Raw genomic sequence first — 6,881 nt, forward strand, 5'->3', positions numbered from 1 at the left:
TTTGTGACATTTAATTATTTCTTTTTCTGACGACATTGCCAATGCATTTCATCTATTGAGTTTGCCGTGTTTTATGAAAAGTTATATTGTCGTATTCTGTAGTAAAACACACAATTTAATATTGAACAGATACGTTACAAGAAATGATAGATACGTTACCAATAGTGATAGTGGCACAGTTCTGTAATTTAACTGCAAATCATGGTAATCAAATTCGAATATTGACATACTTACCATGTTATCTAGATTCATATCAGTTTAATCTCCCAGTTTTGAGTAAAATAAACATAAAAATGGATTTCAAAAGAATATGTAGGATTCCTTTTATACCGTGATAGAACAGTAATTACTCAACGTTATTAAGGCACATGAAAAAAGTCAACCAAAGGCTCAGTCAATAAAAATCGGCAACGTATCTATCTGTAACGTATCTATTGTGCAAAAAAAAAATAAAAATTAATCTGAAGATTCAGTTTTATTGTCAAATTTATAAAAAAAAAAAAAAAAAAACACCTTCAGTCACGTAGAAAATGTGTGAATGGACTTGAGCAGGTGTTTATGTTGCTCGAGAAAAAATGGATTAAATGCTAAATTTTGGATATTTACAATAAAAAAAACATATGGAAAATGTTAAGTAAATGTGACTTTAAGGTGTGTTGTATGTTTTTTGGAAATTTATAAGCTAAATGGGAGGAAATAGACGAAATAAAAAGGACAATAAAAGGAAAAATAGTGACGAATCTATGAACGATGAGCGGAAATCAGGTCGGTTTACGCAAACACCCGAGGGAATAACTGTTGTAAGTAACATTTTGAAAGAGGCAAATTCAGTGTTATATAGTGGCGATGAAAACGATTTGGCATTAAATTTGAATAATTTATTTGAAGATGATCAGGATAGGGATATAACTACTGATTGTACACTCAAATCCAACAAAGAGTCCCCAAAACCTGAAAATATAACCAAAATGGCCAGTAGCTCTCCATCAAATGCTGACATTATGAAATATCTTGAGAAAATAAACTCACGTTTAGAAGGTGTTGAAGCAAAATTGTCATCTCTGGCGACATTGGAGAAGAAAATTGAAAATTTTGATAAAGATTTGGTAAAATTGTGGAATTACATTAAGGACCATAATGATAAAACTAATTCGAGATTGAACACTGTAGAAGAGAAGGTCGAGAGTGCAGATTTTAGCGTTGGTATTGTCTCGTCAAAGGTTGCGGATCTTGAACAGAAAAACAAACAATTAAATAATGATCTTGTATATATGCAGTCGCAGTCAATGAGAAATAACTTGATTTTCTGTAACATTGAAGAGGCCCAGTCTGGGGATAGCGAGGATAGTGAAAATGTTGTTCGGGATTTTTTAGTGAATAAAATGAAAATAGCTCAAGACCTTGTATCAGAAATAAAATTCGAAAGGGTGCATAGAATGGGCGAACGGAGGTATAACAGACCAAGAAATATAGTTGCCAAATTCAATTTGTTTAAGGAGAGGGAGCTGGTGAGAAAATCGGGTGTTGCTTTGAAGAGCACTAATTACTTTGTCTATGAACAGTTTCCTAAGGAGGTCGTGGCTAAGCGCAAAGCTCTTGTACCAAAGATGAAGGAGGCCAGAAGCAAGGGTCAAAGGGCATGGGTGTCTTACGATACCCTATATATAGATGGGAAGGCACAGAGGGAAACGAGTTAGGAGCGCGAGGAGGGTGAATTAAGTGTTCTTTCTTGGAACGTAAATGGTCTGACAGAAGCTAAAAAGTGTAACCAGGAATTTGTTGATATTATAAGTACCTATGATATTGTGTTTTTATATGAGACATGGTCCAAAAGTAGCAGTAAAATTGATATTTCAGGGTATATTTCATACAATTATTATAGAAAGTTTCAACACAGAAATGCCAAAAGATGCAGTGGTGGTGTGGCTTTATATTATAGAGAATCTTTAAAAGACGGAATTGAGATCATTCGTAATCATCATGACACAATAATTTGGTTGAAATTGAAAAAATCATTTTTTAAACTTAAGGAAGATGCTTATATTTGTGGTGTTTATCTTTGGTGCGAGGATTCGCCAGCTTATACTGCGTGCAATGTTGACCTTTTTGACCTTATACAAAATGATATTTATGAATTCGAAAATAAAGGTAGCCTTTATCTCATAGGTGACTGGAATTCTAGGATTGGAACTAGAAATGATTTCATTGTCTGTGACACCGTGAATAATGACCTTGATATGGATGATTATGTTCCTGACGAACCCCTCAGTAGGGCCTCATTGGACACACGTTGTAATGCGTTTGGCTATCGGCTGTTAGAGTTATGCAAGTCCACGAGTTTACGCGTAGTGAATGGAAGGATCAATGATGTTAACGGTAAATTTACCTACATTTCAAAATTGGGCGCATCGGTAATTGACTATCTTTTAGTAAGGGAATGTAACTTTTCCCAAATCAGTGACTTCTCAGTTCATGAATTTAATGAATGGAGTGACCATTGTCCTATTTCGTTCAAACTAAGATGTGACGAGGTATTGAGTGATCAGTGTGGGAATGATAATGACAGTTATATCTCGTATAAATGGTCGCCTGAAATGAAGGATGTATTTAGATCGAAACTAATTACAAAATTACCAGACTTAAACTCTTTAACATACCATGTTGATTTGAGTGATCGCGCCTCTATAGACTCGTTGTTGTTGGGATTTAACAATATTGTACAGGAGGCCGCAAACCCGTTATTTTGTAAAAATGTAAATACGTTTAAGAAACCTGAATTTATAGATAAATGCATTATTAATAATAAAGACTGGTTTGATTATGATTGTATTCAAGCCAGACAGAATTACCTTGATGCATTGAAAACTTTTAACCGAAACAAATCAAATATAAATAGAGAACAATTGTGTTTGTCTAAAAGTGTATATAAAAAACTTGTTCAGAGAAAGAGGAGGCTTTTCAAAATGAAACAAGTACAGGAGATTGAAAAATTGCGCTTTTCAAAGCCAAAAGATTTTTGGAAGCATTTTAGAAGTAATAATAAAATAAACCATGACATCTCAATTGAATCTTTTTTCAAGTATTTTTCTGAATTGGGTAATGATATTTTTCAGAGTACCAATACTGAATCTGAAGATTTTTCGGGTAATAATGATTTTAATAATTTTGACAATGCAGATATTGTTTTAGATAGAGCTATTACTGTTGAAGAAATTTTAGAAGCAGTTAAAACTTTAAAACCCAATAAAGCACCGGGGAATGATTGTTTATTGAATGAATATTTTATTGAATGTATCGATATTTTATCTTCGCACATTTGTGATATATTTAATTGTGTACTGAATAGTGGTTATTTTCCAGAGAAATGGACTGAAGGTGTTTTAGTTCCTTTGCATAAAAAGGGAGATAAAAATGATGTAAACAATTATAGAGGTATAACATTAGTTAGTTGTTTGTCAAAATTATTTACGTCTATTTTAAATAAAAGAATTGTCAATTATTGTGAAGAAAATTCTGTCTTATCAGATGCCCAGTATGGTTTTAGAAAGGGAAAGTCTACGATAGATGCATTATTTGTGTTAATGACTATGGTGCAGAATTACATTAATAATAATAAACGTTTGTATTGTGTTTTTGTCGATTTTAAAAAGGCATTTGATTGTATATATAGAAATGCACTGTGGCTAAAGTTATTTAAGTTTGGTATTAGAGGCAAATTATTACGTATTGTTAAAGATATGTACAACAAAGTTAAATCATGCGTAAAGCTATGTAATAGCTATTCTGATTTCTTTGAATATGCCGTTGGCCTACGTCAAGGGGAGGTAATTTCTCCTATCTTATTTTCTCTTTCATAGATGATTTTGAGCTGTTCTTGCAACAAGACATTAATTGTGGTCTGACTATAAATGACATAGTACTTATACTTCTGTTATTTGCCGATGATATGGTAATTTTGGGGAAATCGCCTGCAGAAATTAATAAAAGCTTAACACTTTTAGAACAATATTGTAAGAAGTGGAGTTTAGATGTAAATATAGATAAAACCAAAGTTGTTGTTTTTAGAAAAAGAGGCGGTTTGAAGCAAAATGAACAATTTGTATATGATGGTAAATATCTTGAAGTTGTAAATGATTTTAATTACCTTGGAACTGTTTTTAATTATACTGGAAGTTTTACCTTAAATCAAGAACAACTTATTGGAAAGGCGACAAAAGCTCTCAATGTGTTATTACTTAATTGCAATAGATATCAACTTAAGCCAAAAATCTTATGTCAGCTTTTTGATTCATTTGTTGGATCAATATTAAGCTATGCTGCTGAAATATGGGGTAATAGTAAGTCAAAAGAAATAGAAAGAGTCCATCTCAAATTTTGTAAAAAGATACTTAATGTTAAACAAAATACATGTAATACTGCTGTATACGGGGAACTTGCACGTTACCCTTTGTATATATCAAGATATGTAAAAATCGTTAAATACTGGTTTAAATTGTTAGCGACTGATAATGTTATTTTAAAAGAAGTTTATAACATTGCATTTGCTGATTGTAGTCTTGGAAAGAAAAATTGGCTGTCAAATATTAAAAGTTTACTTTGTAACTACGGTTTTAATTATGTGTGGGAATATCCCGAATCTGTAAACGATAAAGTTTTGTACCTTTATTTAAGAAAAGAGTTATAGACTGTTTTATACAAAACTGGCATAATGATAAAGAGAACAGTGCTGTATTGAATTTATACAACCATGTAAAAGATTCATTTATATACGATAGTTACCTTGATATACTGCCAAGTAATCTAAGAATATATCTTACTAAAATTAGAGTATCATCTCATTCGCTACATGTTCAAACTGGCAGATATGGTGTAAATAGAACTGTTAGAGGTGAACGATACTGTACATACTGTAATCTCCATGACGTTGAGGACGAGTATCATTTTATTTTAATATGTCCATGTTACACTGATATAAGAAAAAAAATATAAAACGATGTTATTACATAAGACCCAGTATGTATAAGTTTATTGAGATGTTAAAGACAGAAAATAGAAATATGTTAATTAATCTATGTCTATATCTTAGAACTGCATTGTCACATAGATTATCTTTATCAACAATTATTACAGAATAATTCATCCTCTGTATCTGTTAAATGTGAACATCCTGTATAACTTCGATCATTGTGATTTTATTTATTCATGTTTTATTATGTTCAATGTATATTTGACGATGTACACATGTACAAGTCTGAATAAATTATCTGTTCTGTTCTGTTCTGTTCTGTAATCGTAAATGATACATGGTTGGAAAGAGTAGTAACGTATCTATTTCGATTTAAAGATCTATTCATATAATTTCGACTATTAGACATTATCGTTGCAACTGCATGGTAAAAAGATTGATTTAATAACTTATGGATTTTAAAACATAATATGTAATAGTAATAGTATGTGTGAGAGTGTGTAACCAGGATCTATCAGAGCTAGGGGTACATCTCAGTATTTTTCTCTGCACATATCGTCGAGACCGGTAGGCCGAGACAGATATGAGCAGAGAAAAATACCGAGATGTACCCCTAGCTCTGATATATCCTCGTAACACACGAGCATTACATATTATAACTGTTTCATCGCATAGTTTTATCATTAAAATTTATATATTATTTTCATTTAAATTTGTTTATTATTATTCTTACACTTTTGATTCCCTTTCTGCGCCTCGCTGACTGAAACACGAAAACTTCTGTTTTAGAAAATGTGTTCCCCAGATAAAAGTATCCAACAGATTTCTGCACTGGTTTTAAGTCTTTGCATTTCATTGGCCAAACATATTGTAAAACTTGCAATTGCTGTTTTGTTCGTAAAAAAAAACAAAGAAAAAGAAACAATTGAGAAAACTCAGAATTTCATATACATGTACTAGTATTTCATGTATTTCTGAATTTGGCAATAACTGTCGAGTCTTTGAAACATTCTTTTACTTTATAAGTGTAGGTGTTTGTGATAATTCTTTCTCTGTGAACTGTAAAAAGGAAAAAATTATACTCCCTTGATAGGACCTGGCCACGGTAAGAGAAAAAGTGTTGCGATATAGTTATATCGGAACAGTTTTACTGTGCTGATATATATCACAACAGTTTCTTTCTAATGAAACTCCATAGAGATTTCCGTGTTGATATATATCGTAACAGTTTTGTAAAATATCAGCACAGATTTTATAGTAATAATGTGTGTTACCATGTTTAACATACTGTAAAGATCAAAGGAAAATTGCTGCACTATGCGATAATAAAGCATATTAGGTGCATGTATGTGGTTCTCTGGCTTCCCCAAAGTTTGGTAACGTATCTATCTGATTTTCAAGGGACAAAAATTTAACAGCCACACTTTATGCCAAAGCCTTTTTATCCAGGTAAGGTGTCTTTCCACTCAATTTTCAAAACAAATAGATAGGAAAATTAAGCTTATTCGTGTCATACATAAAGGTAAAGTGACGTTATTTCTGCACAATTGTTTGCTTCGGAGCGGGGGACAAGGAAAAAATGGTCCGTATGAAGCTCATTTATGAAGTTGTAGTTTGCTCAAATGCGTTAAACACATTTTAATTTAATCTTACGATAATTTGAGATATATAAAGGTTAAACATATATTGTTTCTGTATTAGCAAATACACATTTGGTACTAGATTTTCACTAATTTGCGTGTTTAAATAGTGGAGAAGCAAACATAAACCGGCGTTGCGAGATAGCATGGGGTACAAGAACGTTGGGGTCACCATGTTATCCCCCTTGTCTCTTTATATTTGGTTTATGTGTGATTTTTTTTTAAGTTCTTGAATTTCATTTTAAAAGAAAACATTTAAAACTCTGTCATAACAC

The 6,881-nt window shown here is 31.9% G+C and overlaps 1 protein-coding gene across 1 annotated transcript in view; it reads right to left on the reverse strand.

Moving 5' to 3' along the window:
* LOC123551545 (BLOC-1-related complex subunit 5-like) overlaps positions 1–6,881 on the reverse strand; it is a 256,821-nt gene that overhangs the window by 29,678 nt on the left and 220,262 nt on the right. The window lies entirely within an intron of this gene.

Source organism: Mercenaria mercenaria, chromosome 4 (assembly GCF_021730395.1).
Source record: "Mercenaria mercenaria strain notata chromosome 4, MADL_Memer_1, whole genome shotgun sequence".
Classification (NCBI taxonomy): Eukaryota; Metazoa; Mollusca; class Bivalvia; order Venerida; family Veneridae; genus Mercenaria; species Mercenaria mercenaria.